The sequence below is a fragment of the Pantherophis guttatus genome, chromosome 1, assembly GCF_059756535.1.
Source record: "Pantherophis guttatus breed Tessera chromosome 1, ASM5975653v1, whole genome shotgun sequence".
NCBI lineage: Eukaryota > Metazoa > Chordata > Lepidosauria > Squamata > Colubridae > Pantherophis > Pantherophis guttatus.
The window spans coordinates 29,683,811-29,704,128 of record NC_142063.1 but is presented as its reverse complement, the minus strand read 5'-3'; the positions used below and the strand labels follow the sequence as shown (position 1 = coordinate 29,704,128).

Below are 20,318 nucleotides of genomic sequence, written 5' to 3'. Positions count from 1 at the left end.
AACAAACATATTTTATTAGAACAGCTGAGAAGTACTTCATTCTCAGCTTAGTCCAAATTAAGTCCAAAACAAATCCTTCATAAACAGTCCTTTGGCCTTATCAAAAACCTTTGTCTTCTTTGGCACCCTGCCAAAGGCTTTTCTTGGCAAAAGTTCAGAAGCAAGAGACACTGACAAGAAACAAATGTAGCAACGTTGCTTTCCTACAAAGTTCCCAAGAGCCATTGCTGCTCTTTTAAGCCTTCTGGGAGCGGCCAATCATCTCCTGGCCTTACTCCTGAGTTGTCCTTTTTGCTTTAGCTGCTCTTGCCTAGCATGCGTGCACTAGGAACAGGCTCCTCCTGTTTCTCTGCCTCTCTGCTATCTGCCTCTGGAGGCTCCAGAGTCCGCACATCACTCCCAGATGGCCCTGGCCCTATCTCTGTCTCTGATGGAGAGCCCTCATCTGAGCCTTCCCCAGACTCCAGGACTGGCTCATTGTCCTCCCCAGTCTCCTCACTGTCCGACTCCGCTGCCAGCTCCGCAAACAGCTGGTGGACCACAACAAAAGGCTCCAATGATGGAGCACCCACAACTTCGGAAGGCAAGGAGGCAGGCAATCATTCCTTTGGAAATTTTGCATCAGGGTATGAGGAAGAAAGGGTGGGTACCTCTCTCATATTGCTAGGTTTATCGCCGCTATCACAGCGATGCTACATTGGCTCCTATTCTGTTTTAGTCATATCAGCGCAAGGTTTTAGGAGACCCGGTTCCTGTCTGCAACTTGCCTGCTTCGGTCCCAAGACCTGGTATCCTGCGGGGGGCTCCCTTTCCATTTAACATCTCTTCTTGGAAGGGTATTTATTTCCTGAATGAATGCCCTCAAGACACGGGAGGTTGCTAGAGACTAAACAGCCAGATTGCAAAAGCCTTTTTGTCTGGCACTTTAAAGAGAGTCTTTGCCAAGATTTATGTACATGTTTTGAGCTGGGCCCTTCAGGAGACACTGGGTCTAAAGACTGAGAAAATGAGGAAAATACCTTTGGCTGACTATGGGAGTTAACTGCCCTTGTGTTCTCAGTTTTCTCTGCTATATGTTTTCATTTTCCCAGTGTAAGCCTGTTTTCCAGTCTCCCATGAAGTGATACCACCTGGTTGTTTCTGGGAACATTATAGCCTGCCAGTCAGAGGTTAACTATGCTTAGACCTTCCCTGATCCCTGCCGTGGTAAGTGGACAGCTTCCCCCTCACTCCTTATTTGCATGATTTCCTTTTCTGCAAAAGTGGTATGTCTTTCTCCAGGATCAGCCTTTTAGTCTCACAAGGCACTTGAGTTTACCATGTAAAAATATTAAGGAGGCTTTCTGACTGTACTGGTGGATACTAAGATACTACTGGAGTGGAGATGTTTGCTTCTTCCCACCTGGCAGAGCACCAATAGCCAATCAGACGTTTCTATTGCTGGCCAGGCAATCAGAAAGAAATGTCTCGCCATCCAAAGCACAAAGTATTTCCCCTCTCTTGAAAAGAAGAGACATTATGTTCCTTTCTGTGTGACAAATCATCAAAATCTCCGTGCTGTCTCTATTTGGTCTTGATTCTTGATCCTGTCCTGGGATTCTGGAAGGTGTAAGCAAGGGCAAGTTGTGTTCTCTCCAAAGATTGCCAGGGTCACCTGAAGTAACCCAAATTCACACAATACTGGCACTGCTGCAGTGACACCATAAAATTTGCCACAACCTTTCTGAAAGAGACAAGGAGAAGCCAGAACAAAACCAAAGAGTAAACAGTTATCAAGCTAGTCTATCTTTCCCCAATTTGGGTGGCAGTCCAGTCTCTTCTTGAAAGCTTCCAGTGATGAAGCTCCCATAAGTTCTGAAGGCAACTTCTGTTCCATGGGTTGATTGTTTTCACTGTCAGAAAATGTCTCCTTATTTCCAGGTTGAATCTCTTCTTGTTCAGTTTCCATCCATTATTCCTTGTCTGGCCTTCAGGGGCTTTGGAAAATAGCTTGACCCGCTCCTGTTTGTGGTAGCCCCTCAAAGGGAAGACTGCTATCATGTCTCCCCTGGTCCTTTTCTTCACTAGACTAGCCATGTCTAGTCTTGTGTTCTTCAAATATGTTGAGAAGATGACTCCTAACTCTTCTGTCATAACTTTTGCTTGAAATATCAGTTTAGACAATTCAGACAAGATAACTTTGAGATTAGATGCTTCTCTGAATGTGCCTTAGCACTTGGATTGTCATCCAAAAATCTGAACCCTAGGTATTATTTTTAAACTCTTCCATTGTGAAGGTGACACAAGGCCACTTTACTTTCTTCTGCATGATGCCGTCTCACACGTTTGAAGTTTGAGGTCCTGTCTCTCCTTAATCTTCTTTGTTCTAGTTTAGTTTCTGAATATTTCAGTGGATGGCAGCACTGAACATACTTCAGCTAATCGTGGAAGTAAAGTGGCTTTAGAACTTGGATTGGAGGCCTCCTGGGAATGTTGGGGCTATTGATACAGTAGACTGTGAAGTCAATATTTGGCAATGACCCCCCAATGACTACTACCGAGAAGTCCATGATGCAAAATCAAAATATGAGGCTTCTCTGGAAGGTGAATTTACCACGTTTTGGGTACAGAAAAACTCATATATTAAGAAAATTGAAATATTCTATAATAAAATGCATTATATTAGTATGCAGAAGAATAAAACCCATCACAGATCAATGTGGACACGAATCAATGCAAATACTAGGAAAACCAAAAAGGATTCATATATTCATACTCAGTTATCTATTATTTCTTCCATTTCGTTAAAAAAAATAATTAAAGAAGAGAAGGAAAAGTATCTGCACAACGTATTCTCTTTGGTACTGCAAGAAATTATGTATTTTTATCCTTGTTTTTTAGAGACTCAACATTCCAATTATTTCTCTTTATACATCACTTTGCAGATTGTCAATGCCTTCTTAAAATATGCCCAGAGTAATACTTCAAATGTTACCTAACTAAACAATAATAGGAAAGTATTAATAAGCCCATGTAATGTTTTCCAGAATTGGATTGATTTTTGTAGCACACATATTGGTCTACTTATTTGCATTAATTTGTCATATATATAGATGACTACATTGTTTTTGTAATGTATGAATACCAAGCTGGACTTTCTCATCCTAATGTTAATGTCTAAGAGCAGAATGTAATGTTTACTTCTCTTTAATTTAATTTTATTGATTTGGGCCTTGTGATTTAGCCTGTATAGTCATTCTATTATTTGTGACATCTACAGATTTAACAAATATTTCCTTTCTGCCTTTATCCAGGTAATTTATTAAAATATCAATGAACACATTACCCCCAAGCACCATAGTAACTATACAGAGTTGATGCAGAATTATTAATAATCTCTCACAGAGTATACTTAGTCAGCTGTGGATTTACCTAAATAGTAGAAGCATTCCATTTATTTTATTATTTTGCCAACAATGGTCTAACGTGAAAGTCTTTCAACTGCTTTGCTGGAATCAAAGTTCACAAAGCATAGTAATGATCCACTGTGCTGACTCCCAGTAATTCATGGGTTGTTTTTCAGATTTCACAAACCAACCATTTGAGAATGTTGCCTCACATTATTATTGGGCTAACCAACTTATTGCTTCTTGTGTTTGACTTTCCTTTCTTTTTGAAAACAGGACATTACAACAGCCGATCAGGAATTACATTGCAATCTTTTATACTGTAGAAGCATAGAGAGGGATTAGCTGGAGCTATATTTATATTCTTCAGCATTTTACTACAGCTACCAATATTAGGTGTGCAAAACCTGTGGTGACCAGATCGTGGCAGTAAAAACGTTTTCTGCATCTCCTTGTATCATCTAATGGTCTTCTGTAGTTTTGAAATCAGAATCTAGTAGCCTTAATTTTATTTTTAAAGAATTTCAGTCCCTCCTAAAGTTTTTGATCTCCTGAACCATTTTTCTTTATTTCCAATTGTGCTCTTTGCATGATTCTTCTATGGTGCTTTGCCATTTCAGCTTCACGTGGTACAGTCATTCAAATAGAGAGACCTTGACTAAGAGGTGATTGTCAGCATTCCAAGTAATGCACCCATTCAGAACAGAACTCCGAGGCAGATAGATTCCTCAAAGAACAATTTATTGGATACATCATATTGGCACCACTGGTGAAAACCAACTCTGAAAGTTCCCCCGGTTTTCGCCTAATTAAAAAGTGAAAGTTTTCCCCTTCCCCCAAGTCATCAGTTACATCGTCCAATAGAGGTGCTGGCCGGTTGCTTGGTTACTCCACTCCTCCTCTCCCAGCCACCTGTTAGAATGACCTTGGTTCCCACAGGAAATCTTTTTGATTGCAAAGTCCCAGCTAACTATTCCCCCTCCCTGTCCCCTCTTCTGCCTTGTGGCAACCCTGAAGCCACAAAGATGGCCTCAGCCAGGTTTGCTTCAAGGTTGACAGTGATATTGGGTAAGAAATTGTAAGCAGTTCAAGTGTCACTCTAATATTCCATGAAGTTGGCTCCCTATTTAGCTGGTGGGTCTTTTAAAGTCTTTTCTCCTTCCAAAATGATCTTCTTGGTGGCACTTTCTTGCAATTTTCAGCCCCTTCAATGGTTTTTAAACTGAAAAATGTGGCTATAGAGCAAGTCCATGGTGTTTGGGGGGTTGTGTTCTCTCTTCCCCATGCCCTTGCTAATTATAAACATTCTCTGTAGCTAATTTCCAAACAGCTTTTTCCTGAATCTTTAAATGTGAGTTTTCAATGTTGTCTTGCTAGTCTGTGGTTTTTATAGGGACTGTTTTTATAATCCATTGTTGGAAAGAAAGAGAAGAAGAAGAAGAGGGGGGAGAAATGGACGGCGTGGATCCAAACATGAGTCTTCCAGCTTTCTAGATCTTAAATTAGATTGATGAACATAAACACTCCGACTGGAGCATTTTCCAACTCAATTGCAATTATCCTGGAAATGGTCTACAATTACCAGCAAACCCTCTGGAAGCTAAAAATTATCTTCTTAGGTTCTCCTCCCAATGGGTCAACTGTGAAAATGTCATTTGCTTATGAAACACAGCTAGTACACTCCATTCACCAAGCCTACACAACAAATGAAATCAAAGAAGCACGTGTGAAGATCTGCCCTGCTGGATTTGTATGAATATTGAAATACTGATACAATAAGTCATAAATACTGTATAAAAATGTGTCAATCATCTCATGAAAGAATGCAATAAAGCAGTGAGTCCAAAAAAAGGCAGGCAGAGGCTGGAAAAATTCCTTTCCCAGGAAAAATTACAACATTTACTAGAAAAAAAGGCAGCTAAAGATTTAATAGAAATATATACAATTATGTATCATGTGGCGAAACTAGATACAGAGAAATCTCACATTCTCTTGTTGAACACAATTCCTGCAGATTTAAGAGGCAACTACATGTAGTTTTCTTGGTGGTAATATGTCATGGTTGACAATTGACATCTTCTAACTTTTTTTTTTTACTTCCCGGTTTAATTTGTAGCCTAGGTGATCTCTGTTCAAGTGCTAACAAGACTTGAGTCTACTTAGTTTCTGAGCCTAAACAACATTGACTACAGTATGTACTTGTTGTTGGACTGTCCAATATAGTTTACCCATGTGCAACAAAACACTTTTGTCCACAAGGTGTATTTCCACTGGATATAGTGATACCTACAATAGCTGTAATCATATGAAAAGGCATTTAACAAACTTAAGGAAGTGAACGTGATCCACAACCATTGATATGGTACCTCTGGTATTAAACTCCTCTCAGTAAGTTGCAGGGCCATCTGGAGGACCTCATCCTAGGAGAGGTCTATATATGCTATGACTAAGTGTCACTAAGTGTCAAACACTCATTTGATGGCACAAAATCTACATTAGTTCCAGGGGTGGGTTCTACTTACCTTTACTACCAGTTCGCAATGGGGCCCCCACGCACTCTTCTGCGCATGCGCAGAAACGTTCTGTTGATGTCAGGGTCAATGGGCGGAGCCTCCTGCCGGTTTTACTACTGTTTCTATAGAACTGGTGTGAAACGGGGGCAACCCACCGCTGATTAGTTCCTGGGAAACATTAAAAAGAGAGGGCTACTACCATTATAAGCTGCCTGATGGCTTTTCGGAAACACGTATGAGAACCATTATATTGGACAAATGTTTGGGTTCAATATATCTTGCAAAAGGGTTTTTTTTTTAAAAAAAATAATTAAATAATTTAAAATAATTCTTATGTTCATGCAAAAATTTGACTATGGGGGAAAGTCAGGATAATAGCACTGCCCAAAACCTATGGCAAAAACAAACCTTTAATTTTTAATTAGGACTGAAGGTACCAACCCCCCAACCCCCGTTTCTTATCTTTAAAATCAGTTATTTAGCCAGTATTAACATGTCTTTTTGTGTTATTATTCAGATAGTCCCTCTTGGCAGAGTTAGTATTACAGAATTTCACACAAAAATTCAAAATATAGCCTCCAACGAGGGTTTATCATATCATTTCCTGGCATATCTGTCACGGAGTGATTGAATTTACCAAATATTATCCAATTAGGACCAGAGAGAATTAACAATCATCAGAGATTGGTTAAAAGGAGACCAGTAATTCATATAATAGGCAGCTTTCTTGAGGAATGGAGATTTTAACTAAGTAGATTTTTGGATTAATTTATTTCCCTTATACATTGGCAAATTACTTTCTTACCATTTTAGACTTCTTACTTACTATCCTTTTTGGAAAGGATTGTCCTCAGATTATCAACAAGTATCTAGAACAGTGTTTCTCAACCTCAGCCATTTTAAGAGGTATGAACTTCAACTCCCAGAATTCCCCAGCTCGCCCAGCTGGCTGGGGAATTCTGGGAGTTGAAGTCCACACTTCTTAAAATGGCCGAGGCTAAGAAGCATTGCCCTAAAGTCACAGAATCACAGAATGTATAAATTGGAAGGAACCGTCTATATCATCTAGATCAGTGGTTCTCAACCTGGGGGTCGCGACCCCTTTGGGGGTCGAACGGCCATTTCACAGGGGTCACCAAAGCCCTCTCTCACCCCCCCCACGCCTTCACTCACCCTCACCCTCTGCCTCTGTTGGATCGCCCGGTCGCCGTTCGCTTACCCCGCCCACTCCCAATCTATTGCTGTCTCCAGAGTCCCAGCTGATGGCTAGAGGGAAAAAAAACTTTAAATTCTTGCCACGGGGCTTCAAAGAGCTAGCTGCAAAGAGGTAAATTCCTGGAGCAATTTTTTTCCCCCTAGCTATGCTGAAAAGTGAAATTGAAAGTAAGGAAGCAGGGTCTTTGGTGCACTGTGACAAAATGAGGCAGAGAGATTTCTTTTTCCTCACCAAAAAAGGTAGGTGCAAAACTACAAACAATGGGAAATTTAGGGCAAAAGGGAGGTTCAAGATTTTAAAACCAAAATAAAAAAAGCTCTATTTAACTAGGGAATTGTAATAATTGAGATACTATTAATAGTATATTGTGTTGAAAGCAGAAATGGTTAAGTTGTGGTTTGGAGTAATATATGGGGGAAATTATTTGGTTTATTATTATTGCTAAATATAATTAATTGATTTGTAAGAAATTGGATTGCATGAAAATAATTGGAATATTCATGTTCATATTGATTAATATACCAAAAAAGATAGTTATATAACTAATTGATTTATATTAAAATGTTGAATTTGTATTAAACAACTGTATTACATAATTAACCAATGTGAGGATGGATATAAAAATAGATGACAATGTGAAGGGGTATAATATAGAATAGAAGGGAAAAATTGAATTTGATTAAGATTAGAGATGAGGATGAAGGGTAATATTGTTTTTTTTAAAAAATAGATGAGGAATAAATATGGTAAAAAGGAAATATAGAAATTGTAAATTTAATTGAAATGACTAAATACTGTGTTGGAAGAAATATCCTTCTGGGTTCTGCTCCAAATGGGGAAAAAGACACTGGAAACATGGAGACTGCTTGGAAAGATGGTTTAATGGTGGACAGGATCACATGGCTTGATGGGGCCCATTGTGTTAGTTTCTGTTGCTATTGTGTTGCAAATGTCCTTTCACAAAGGATTGACTTTCTGCCTCTGGCCCATTAACAAAGGGTGGTGGGCAGGAAGGTGGGAGCTGCTTTGTCTGTAAAATATGCTTCTCCATTTCTCATCCAGGGAAATATAATATTCTGCCTTTTTAATATTTCCCAAAATATTTCATTCTTCTAGGAAAGGGGTAGGTGCTAACCTCCTACAACTGTTTAAATTTGTGAACCGGCCAAATACTCTGTTCAAAGAAAATACGTTGTATGTTTGTATGTGTGTTTCTAATTATTGCTATTTATTGCTATTTGTTCTCTTTTATTCTTTAAAGTTTAACAATTCATTCTTTATCTTAATATTTTAATATTTGTTTGGGGTTGACTTTCTTCCCTTTCATCTTTTTTATTGTACAGCAATCTTTCTCCTCAAACCTACCACCTCTGTCTTTTCTTTCTTACTTACTTTCTCTTCTCCCCCTCTTCTTCTCCCTACTTCCTTTTTCTTTCTCCTTCTCCTCTTCTCTTCCTCCCTCTCTTACCTTCACTCCTACTCTAATTTCCCTTCCCTTCCTTCATCCCTCTCTATTGCTGTATCCTTTTATGCATATGGACTACTCAGAGGGCTGAAAAAGTTATTTTTGACTGGTCCTCGCACTTTTGACCAGTCCTCGAACTTACGACTGTCCTCACAATTTACGTTTTTGCCCTATCTTGTCACCATGGTGAAGAGAAGCAGTTGTGAAATGAGTGACATGGTTGTTAAGAATGCTGCACAGGCATAAATGTGAGGATGGTCATAAGTGTGAGGACCAGTCAAAAGTGCGAGGACCTGTCAGAAATGACTTTTTTCAGCCCTCTGAGTAGTCCCTATACACATAGCCATGGCCACCAGGTCACATGACCAGCTAGCCACGCCCACCCAGTCACATGACCTCCAAGCCACACCCACAAAATAAGCCACGCCCACAGAACCGGTAGTAAAAAAAATTAGAACCCACCCCTGGTTGGGGGTCACCACAACATGAGGAACTGTATTAAAGGGTCGTGGCATTAGGAAGGTTGAGAACCACTGATCTAGATCAACCCACATCTTAGTGCAGTAATTCACAAAGAATTACTCATCAACCCCCATTAAAAAAATCTCCAGGAAAGGTGACCCTACCATTACTCTGGCAAAGTGTTCCATTGCTCTTACCACCATGAAACCCTCCTTTCTTTAATTTCAAAATTGATCCTTGTTGATCCACTCAGTTCCACCAGAGAACAGATCTCTCTCTCACACCCGATAACCTTTTACATTTTTGTAGCCTGCTATCATATCTTCCTTTGAGTCTTTTCTTTATAAGCTAAACAGGCCCTGGTCCTGTGACTGTTCCTCAAAGAGCTTAGTTTCCAGATTCCTTATCTTCCTGGAAGCTTTCCTCTCAACTCACTGTAACTTATCCATGTCCCTTTGAACAGGATTCAGGAATCCAAATGCAATCTAACTATCACAATACAACATAGTTACTTTGAAAAACGTTTCCTGACTTGGGATTGTCATGTGAGATAATGATTTAGAGTAAGGATTTAGGAGTTGTTGTTTCCTTCTCCCTCTCCAACACTTCTTCATTTTGTTTCATGTCTTTTAGATCGGAAACCATAACTTATTTATCATTGACTGCTTGGTCTGTTCCAGCATAACAATGTAGTAAATCTGCTGTAAGTAAGAATTAGAATTAGAATTATTTTTTATTGGCCAAATGTGATTGGACACACAAGGAATTTGTCTTTGGTACATATGCTCTCAATGTACATAAAGAAAAAATAAAATATATTCATCAAGAATCATAAGATACAACACTTAGTGATAGTCATAGGATACTAATAAGCAATCAAATCATACTAGGAAACAATAAAAACAATATAAGTTGTAAAGATTCAAGTAACATGGATATAGCCATAAGTGGGACGAGATAGGTACTAGTAAGGATGAGAAGAAGAATAGTAATACAGTCTTAGTAGTTAATTTGACAGTGTTGTGGGAATTAGTTGTTTAGCAGAGTGATGGCATTCGGGAAAAACCTGTCCTTGTGTCTTGTTGCAAGTCAGATATGCTACTTCTGCAGAGCTACAGTATTGTTGGTGAATGTCAATAAAAGAAGTATAGAAAATTGATAATAGTGGAACATGTTCTACACCTCTCATTGTGTAGTATTCAAGGTCACCCTGTGAAGTTGAGTTAGAAGGCAATAGGGAGGATTGCTGCTAAGAAGTAGTTCTTTAGATAGTATGAAACCTTTTGCTGGCTGGGGAATTCTAGAAACTGAAATCCACATAACTTCAAGTTGCCAAGATTGAGTAACATGCTGAGTAGAGGATAATAGTTTGGCATAGGAGGGTCTGAGGACCAGTGGCAGATAATATGTCTAAGATGGACTAGTATCCAATTTACAGAAAAAGAGGTGAGATGAGTCTGAAATAAAACAAATAAATTGCACTATATAACACCTTTCTTTACCCCTGAAATTGATATTTTCAAACTGTTGCATTGTGGTTTAATAAGTAATGAGACATATATATTTTGGAAAACTCATAGACAAAAATGTCTATATTAAAGACAAGGAATCAGTAAACAACTGACTGGGAATAAATGAATGCAAAAAAGATGCAAACCGAGAAAATAATATTGTACAAAATGGAATATAAGTTTGTGCATAGAAATATATTGAAATGCATAGATGTGTGTCACATAGATAGGTCTTGAAATATAGTAAAGTCTCCATTTAATGGACACAATTTGCTAGACCTTAGATGCAGCTAATCAAATTTCCATCTAAACTGTTGCATCAAAAGAAGTCTGGACAAATTGGGATAAATTTATTTTAATTTCACCTTAATTCCATGACATCTCCAGTGATGACCATCATTTGCATACATTGTGAAACAAATGGTGCAAATTACATTATTTCCAGCAAATTTAGTCAGTTGCCCTATGACATCATAGCCTAGATGAGGCAGACTGATGTAATGATCTATGTTTAGATTTAACAGACAATTAGAAATAAGAGCATGCCCCTTTCCTTCAAAAAAGTCTGATAAAAAAAGTTTGAGTATTATTTTCCTACTGAGTTGGTGTACACCGTTCTTGTGGTCAGCAGAATTAGAATTTTGATTTTTTTTTTTCTGGAACAGCAATTATTTTCATCCAGATAGACTTATTGAATCACTACTCCTTTTGAGCGCTGCAATTTCCCTTCCATTTCTGTCAAAGAAACATTGTAAAATATCACAGCTCACCTACCCCCCTAGTTTAGACCCTGCTGAAGGATTCCTTCATTTGAGCAGTCAAACAAAATGAGTGGACCCCCCTCCCCCCAAAGATCTTCCAGTGGCTGGATCTGCAAAGGCTGATGAACTATTAAAACAAAGGATTTAATTTCCTTATTCATTCTGATTTCCCTTCAGTTGGGATTGCACCATAGGGAGTCCAGCTGGGCTTTACTCAGCATGTTTAAAATTAGGGAGTGATCCTTGTCCATATTTGCATCCTAGAAATACCAGAAATGATACTTTTGGAGTCAATGTTTGCATTTGGCCAGCATTCCACATAGCGTAGAGCCAAGAGAAGAAATTTGGCTCCCAAGAAGCATGCTAGAAATGTCTGTGATATTGTTTTGAGCTGCCTAGGAGGAGATGTTTTCAGTATGGGAAAGCCAACTATGAAAAATGGCCAACTTGTAGAAACTTGAAACAAGTTGATACATAAAATGTATTTTGTTTTGTGCAGTTTACCCCTTTTGTTGCTCTTAAAGATGGACTTAGAAGTGCATAACATAGATATTTAGTCTCCCTCCCAGAATGAGAGATGGTTTGGCATTCTGGCTTCTGTCCTTGGTTTTCCTCTGAGAAAAAGGCAAAGGGAGGTGCCTTGTGTCCAGTGCTACCTTCATCCTGGGTCAGGAGCTTGACTGTGAGCGTTCCTGATAATATATGGATTGTCTTTGAATTCTTTAAAAGTAAGCAGTGGTTTTACTTACATTTCACAATACACTTATGAAGTATGTCTAAAAGATAAACAAATGTTGTAAAAGTAGTAGAGAAGGAAAACAAAAACACATTTCCAAAAACCTGATTAAAATCTGACTTAGTTAAAACAATCAAGCCCCAGATAGAATATTGTCAAATATATATGTATGCATTCATGCATGCATCCATCATTAGATATTGAATTAATCTATTGATTCATCTAGCCCACCATGTATGTATCCATCCATCCATCCATCCATCCATCCATCCATCCATCCATCCACCCACCCATCCATCACTGAATTAATCTGTCAATTCATCTAGATCACTAGAATTGGAATTGATCATCAACAGCCTTCCAGTGACTTACCCTTTAATTCTTCATTTCTACAAGGGAGCAAAGAATATGATCTGGGATTTTTGCATGCAGAGCATACCTGTAAACCACACCTCTAAACCATAGGAAATATATTGCTTCCTACGCTGTGTATATATACATGTGTCTACTCATCTGTCTATCTCCAATAGCTTCAATAACTTGAATCAGGCTCTCAATCTGCCATGCAAACATCTTAAGATCGCACCTTTTGCAGAACTATCTCACATCCAAAGCCCACCCTGGAAAGCTGCTACAAGTGCTATCTTCCTACTACTAACCATCATGTTTGGTTTTGAGGTCTCTGAAAAGAGACATTGGAACATAGACAACCCTCCAGATAAGCTTTTCAGAGCACCCAGAGCAAGGCATTTCAAAAAAAAATTATGTGTCAATCCATATTTCTTATTTTGGTCTAGGGGGTTCTTGGAACATAGCATCATTGTAGTAGATCCTCTGGGAAAAGGATCAGGAACTTGGAACAGCAGAGACCTGGCCCCAAGTCACCATCTTTCTTGGACTGTTGCCTGAGACAATATATTTGCTCTGCTCATGAATGGGACCACCCTGATGAGGTCAGTACACCACAAGACATTTTACTGCTTAAGATGATAAACAAGATGATCTACTATCCTTCCACTATACATATAAAAGTTTATTATACTGGTCACAGAATCTTATTTTACAACATGTAATCTTCAACTGCTTCTGGGCTAGCTTAAGGGGTGGAGAGTAGACCACAGAGCACACACTGTGCTGGCTTCTAACATCTTACTGGCAATTTCTGCCCCCAGCATTTGTTACCTACATACCCTCTTACTTCTATCATGCATAACCCTCGTACCTGAACCACTACAGTAAGCTGGCTCTACTTCTACTATATCCTTATACAAACTTCATATGGGTCGGTATCTTGCACATACTGTACCTCCTAGTGCATGGGATCAAGATAATAGTATGTTGCCTTAGAAAATGGTCAGTAGGCTCAAGTTTCTACCTTGCATAGAATAGAATAAATGATTTTTTTTTCATTTTTGAGGAATTAGTAATATTCTTGATATTAAGGGACTGAATCAGGGGTGGGTTCTACTTACCTTTACTACCGGTTCGCAATGGGACCGCACGTGCAGAAACTTCCTGATGACATCCAGGTTGGTGGGCGGAGCCTCCCGCTGGTTTTACTACTGGTTCTTGCGAACTGGTCTGAACCAGGGGCAACCCACCACTGGACTGAATTAAAGAGACATGTAACTTAATTCATTTTTGAAAAGGTAATTTTATCTGCTAATCACAAAAACGACTCAGTATGTTTTTCAATAGATGTTATGGTATTTTGTAATGTTTGAGAATTAATTTTTAAAATTGTTTTCTCTTAAGGTAGATTTAAAAATCTTTTTGGCATTTGATTAATGTATAGTATGTTTACTTTCCCCTTTTCTGTTTTTGTTTATTTTGTTTTTGTAGTTTTTCATGAATTTCATTTCCTATTTTTTATTTGGTATTGTTTCTATTAAACTTGTTAAAATTCTTTAATAAATCTTCAAATAAAAATATAAAAAGAGAATATTTCATGTGACACTGATATGATTAAGTATGATTTAACTTATTAAAAAGCATCTGCTACGTAATGAGCTCCTCACTCTATCTAATGGTAGGGTTGCCCAGTATGATTATCATGAAACCAAAACCTGAATTAGGTTGATACAAGATTCTACTCCAAATAGCTAAGATCTCTTTCAGATTTTTATTAAAGGGCTGCTGGGCCATACTATCTTCATAATCACTATCATCGTCACCATCATCATCATCATCATCATCCTTCTTAAGATGTGTGGACTTCAACTTTCAGTCCCAGTGTGGATTTCGGCCACCCATGCCAGCTGGGGAATTTTGGGAATTGAAGTCTGCACATCTTTAAAGTTGCCAAGGTTGAGAAACACAGGTCTAAACACTGATCTTCTCTATCAATATTTTTCAATCTTCACCTTTGTGCATGATTTTTATTGAATTTTCCAAACAATTTCAACATCATTTGAACACATTTCTCTCTTAACAAGTTTGATTAACTTAAGAGCTCAGAACTTATTCTTTTAACCACCTTATCATAATATCTGGATGATTTGGGTACTTCCAGACTTTATGTATCCTCTAAATTCTGGACTTCTCCCCCTACACAATCATCCCACCAAATAAGATCCATTCACAGTGCAGGATGTAGTATAGTTTGCCCACTCTCTTAAGTAGAAACCATGTTACAAACTGTTATGTAAACTCATTCCTTGAAGTGAAATAAGCAAAAAGAATGACCATTTCATTAAACACAACCTAACCAATTAATTACCAGTGGCCTCCGGTTAATTAATCTATTGTAAAGCAGGCATCTGCTAATCTATTTGAAATGAGTAGAGCTATTCATTATGAATTCACTTGGTGATAGGTAGGACAGCTATTTATAGCTTTTTATCTCACTTCTAGGAATGCACGGACATTCCTGCATCCACATTGCAAAGACTGGTATGTGTGTGCGCATTGCTTTTAAGTCAATGTGCTCCCCTGTTGTTGTTGTTGTTTCCTATAAGCACCATTTTCTTTATCTCCCTGTAGATAAAGTCCCCTCTGTACTCAGGGGGAAATGGAAAGGCAGTGACTGCAGAGACTTCAAAACTTCAGAGCAGTGACTTTCCTCAATGACTACAGGTAATCCTTGATTTACAACAAGGATTGAACCCAGCATTTCTTTTGCTAACATTTGTTAAGTGAGTTTTGCCCCGTTTTATGACCTTTCTTGCCACCATTTTTAAGTGACTCACTGTAATCGTTGAGTTAGTCAACATTGTTGTTAAGTGAATCAGGCTCCCCCGTTGACTTTACTTGTCAGAAGGTAGCAAAAGGTGATCACTGACCCAGGGACACACTGCCACCGTCATAAATATGGATCAGTTGCCAATCATCTGAATTTTGATCACATGACCATTGGGATGCTACAACGGTGGTAAGTGTGAGACATGGTCATAAGTCACTTTTTTCCAGTGCCATTGTAACTTCGAACAGCCGGTAAATGAACTGTTGAAGGTCGAACTGTACTAATACTGCAATCAGAAGAGTAAAGAAATGCAAAATAGAAATAAATAGAAAGTGCTGTATCTCTGATATGCTTCCTTTAGCATCATTGGCTGGGGAAAGCCTCCTGAGCCAGTCACATGATCCAATAGGACCAATCCTATTACTTTTTTTGCTATAGAGTTTCAGGGTATGTAGGCTTTCCCATGTTAGGATATCATGAAAAAGATGTGTGTTCAACCTCATCTGATACTGCCATGCCTTTAATCCTAGGAACTGTTACTTTGGACCAGAGGTCTTCAAACTTGGCAGCTTTAAGACTTGTGGACTTCAGCATAGCTGGCTGGAGAATTCTGGGAGTTGAAGTCCACAAGTCTTAAAGCTGCCAAGTTTGAAGACCTCTGCTTTAGTCAGAGTCAGTTTTCAGGGTCCAGGGATAATGTGAAGCTCATTTCTTTAAAGAAATCAAACTGATTCTATCCCTTTTCAATAAAATAATAAAGGTGGGACACAAATAAACAAGCCTTCTGCTGTATTTCGCCTGTCATGTGTCCACACAAACGCTTGTTCCCAAATTCTATTTTTCCCACTAATTTGGGAAGATTTTATAAATTCCTTTACATTTTGTTGTCCGGGACAATTGATTTATTTAAATGCAAAAGGCTATGGTTATCATCTGTGAACCTGAAGTTGTTCTATATTTGCGATGGTGGTGAATATCTTGTTGTTCTAAATGTTTGCTTCTTTGGGAATCCCTCCCCCTCAAATATACGAAGGGAGATAATGTAAGATGGATCAAGTGGATTTTTCTAAATTTCCCCTCTCTATATCTTATGCAGATCCTAATTATATTTTATTCTGGCCTTTGAATGGCTTTTAACCTTCTCACTAAAAGATAAGTAACTGGCAGAGAGTGCTATTCTCCCGTTTCACAGTACTAGTGAAATTCTGAGGATGCATGTTTTATAGCTTTATCTTTCCAGAACACCCATTCATCCTTATCTTTTAAGAAAATCCTGTTATATTTATTCTGTATTCATTTTTTTCCCTTTAAAGTCTTCAGTCTGATAAACTGGTGCAATATAAAAAGTTTAAAGAACGAATAAACAATTTTCATTCCTAAAATCTTTCCACAAAGCCTTGAGGTCTAGAGCCTTTGTTTTTCTTAAGCATACGCCTACTTCTCAAATGATTGAATTCTGGTTTCTGAACATAAAAGTAAATGGCACTCGTTTTGTTAATTTACAGGAGTAGGAAAACATGAGGAGGAAATAAATATTTTTTTGTTGCTGGGTAAGAGGCAGCTTATATGAGGGGTGAAATCCAGCAGGTTCTGACAGGTTCTGGAGAACCGGTAGCGGAAATTTTGAGCAGTTCGGAGAACTGGCAAATACCACCTCTGGCTGACCCCAGAGTGGGGTGGGAATGGAGATTTTGCAGTATCCTTCCCCTGCCACGCCCACCAAGCCACACCACTCCCACCAAGCCACGGCCACAGAACCGATAGTAAAAAAATTTGGATTTCACCACTGGCTTATATCAACATTGTATAAATAGTATAAACAAATGGTTATATATTAAATACGGCATCTTCCGGTAATGAGCAGAGAGTGTCCCTGTTAATCCCAGACCAGTATGAAGAGGACTGCAGGCTCAGAGCTTTCTACACCAGGATGGCAGATCCAGGAGAACATTTCTTTCCTGCTGGTAAACCTATGTGGACTCCCTTTGTCTTTTGTTGCTGGTAGTTGGGTAAATGAAAGACATTGATCGTTTTCTGCCTTTTTTTTTTTTTAGTTAAGCATAGTCATACTCAGCTGGAAGGGAAGGACCACTTGGGGTCAAACCTGTTGCAGACTTAGCTTCCATAATAATATCATCTATTTAGATGAGCCGGTTCAGTCCACACTTAGCCTATAGTTACATCAAATAATATTTGCACTGAGTGTGTAATTACCTTTGGTCCTGTTTACCCGTCTAATTAACAGTTTGACATTGCATCCCCGCTGTGTTGACATCTGTCGAATTCTTCCAGAGGCTCGGCAGGTCCCCAAGTGTTTTTTCTCTCTCCCCCCACCCTTTCCTTTTGCATTTCAAGTTAGAGACCCAACCTGATTATCTCTAAATTAAAGGCATGCTAAACCACATGAAAAGCCAAAAGTCTGAAAGCAACCACACAGGATGTGGCCTCGGAATCACTTGGAAGATGAAACGGTGAAGCCCAGTGTCATTGCTGGGGACATCCACCCCATCCCTTCCCGAAACCTTGAGATAAAAATGTTTACTTAGGTGGTGGCAGATGCCCTTATTTTTCAATTAGAAGGAAACAATATAGATAAAATAAGCAAAATTAAAAAAAAAGGGATCTCAAGGAATATGAGAGCTACTCTATCAAATTCTCATTGTCTAGACTTAGGCCTTTTCCCAGTATTTTGCGGCTATTCAGAATCAGAAGTTTTAAATTGTTGGGGTTGAGGTTGTGGGGGGCAGAGAAGGAATGGTAAGAATGGAAAGGTCAACCAGGTTTGTGCTTTTGGCAAAATAAGTCCTTAAGGCGATTCCAGAAGTGAGGTGTGGTGGGGAATAGAATAGGAACTGCAGAGGAGTTACTGCTTTGAATGATGTTATACCTCCTTCCTAAATTACAGTGTTGATTCAACGCCATTTTGACACATGGCCCCAGCTTCAGGATTTATGGATCCAATCCCAAATTGGAACAGCAGCAACAGTAGCAGCACAACAACAACAACAACAACATTTATTCAGTCCCTTCTATGGATTTAAGGCAGAGTATACCACAGCCAGCATTTCAATCCTATTAAAATACGTTTGTAAGTTTGATCTGTGTAATTTCCATTGTACACTTCTTCTTCATACTCCATTATACTCCATGTTCATTTGGTTCCATCCGGTGAACCAGTGAAATTGGTATGAAAAACAACTATCCTACATGACCTAGTGTTAAAAGAATATTCTTTTATTTGTATTTTGGGTCTATAATAGATCAAGAACTAACTCGTTCAATACAATGCATATTTTATGGGGAAAATCTTTCTATGTTACCACTAGGAATCAACAATGACTTGATGGCAGACATCATCAATCTTACTTCATCAATCTTTAATAATATCTCATTCTTTTAATTTTCAAATTAAAAATTACAGATTGAAGGCAACTTTGGGAATGGTTTAAGGTAGTGTGTCTCAGTCTTGGCAGCTTGGAAATGTATGGATTTCATTTACCAGAATTTAGCTGGCTGGGAAATTCTAGGAGTTGAAGTCCACACATCTTTAAATTGCCAAGTTTGTGAAAAACTGGTCAAAGGAGTTGCACCAAGGTGGTGCAGCACAAAATCATTATGGCTTAGCTGTGTACTCTCAGCTACGTGGACCGATAACTGACATAATACGATGCAGTTTCCATATTTCAAAGGAAAAACTCATTTGGGAGTCCATGTTATCCTCTATGCACTTAAGCACTTCTATATTATTTGCAGATATTTATATCTATATTATTTGCAGATATTTATATTGAAAACAATCTTATTTGCAAAGCGATTAACAGAAACAAATAAAAAACAATATAATGATTATCAGAAAATCTAACTAACTGAAATAGAATTTAGAAAGGTAGCTAGTTCTACACAGAGGGATACTCTATGTATAATAAAAGAAATGAGACTTAAACTACTAATGATTAAGAACAGAGGCAAGAGGTTGGCTACAACACTGTGACCATTGTGTCATCCATAGTGCCTCCAAACAGCTTCCAGAGGACTCTAAAATCTCATCGGAGAGTCAAAACAATAGCTGGAAAATAAATAAATTACAAACTATCTCTAATCTCACCATATTTCAGCATTCGTATCTCATTTGTTGATCTGTGAAAGTGAATGTTATCCATTTAGGGATCTTATGAGATTTCATTATTATTTGGAATTTGTTGGTTGAAAACATTTCTGTCATACCCGATCAATTCACAGCTAAAGCTATACAGGACCAAGATATACCACCACATCCAAACCTACCATTTGCCAGTCAGAAAATGGACATGAAAATCTATACCTTATGGCAAATAAAAACCCATATTACTACTTGAGGGACCATCTCACCCCTATGGTATTGACCCATATCATTCATCCCAACAGAAGGGGCATGTTGTGAACCCTACTGGTCAAGGAATTGTTTGGTGAGGTCAAGAAGAAGGGCCTTTTCTGTCGTGGCTCCTGTCTTCTGGAACATCGTGCCCCTTGAGGTGAGATTTGCTTCCACCCTCTTAGTCTTCTAAAAAAGCCTCAAAACATGAAGGCCTTCCAATATTCAACGCGGTTATTGGACTAGGAAGAAGATTCCATTTTCACCCCATAGCATTCTAGTTTTTTAAAATTTATTTAATCTCTATTTTTTCAGTTTTTGTTTCAATGTTTTGTATTTTTGTTTTTTATAATGTTTGTAAACCGCCCGGATTTGCTTCGTAGTGAGGTGGGCAATATATAAATTTAATAAATAAATAAATAACTTTAGGGGAGATTTGCTTCTGAAAAGTACGTTCAAAAATGTGTTGAGTTGGAAGAAATGCCTTCTTACAAACTTTTTTTTTCTTTTTGCAAAAATTCATAAAGAAAGATGAAAACCAGCTACAGCAAATGAACCTGAAAATCAGAAATGGAGTAAAACCAAAACTGATCTACCTGTACACGAGTAAAAGCTGTCATATTGTCATGCACTTACTCCTGCATATGAGTAAGCTTCAGCTGTACATAAAAGAAAAGTTGTTATTTAAAACAGTGATTGTATGCAACTGTATAAAAAATACTAGATACGTTTGTAT

General features: G+C 38.3%; 1 long non-coding RNA gene across 3 annotated transcripts; it reads left to right on the top strand.

The window, feature by feature from the left end:
- The first annotated feature begins 1,049 nt into the window (after positions 1 to 1,049).
- Positions 1,050 to 18,327, top strand: LOC117675015 (uncharacterized). 3 transcript variants are annotated; one of them, XR_004594096.2, is made up of 6 exons: positions 1,050 to 1,206; positions 9,676 to 9,745; positions 12,848 to 13,003; positions 15,033 to 15,125; positions 17,118 to 17,195; positions 18,137 to 18,327. It is a non-coding gene; the product is annotated as an uncharacterized LOC117675015 (long non-coding RNA). The 3 variants fall into 3 exon arrangements; XR_009622850.2 differs by lacking the exon at positions 9,676 to 9,745; XR_004594094.2 differs by lacking the exon at positions 17,118 to 17,195.
- The last annotated feature ends 1,991 nt before the right edge of the window (positions 18,328 to 20,318 follow it).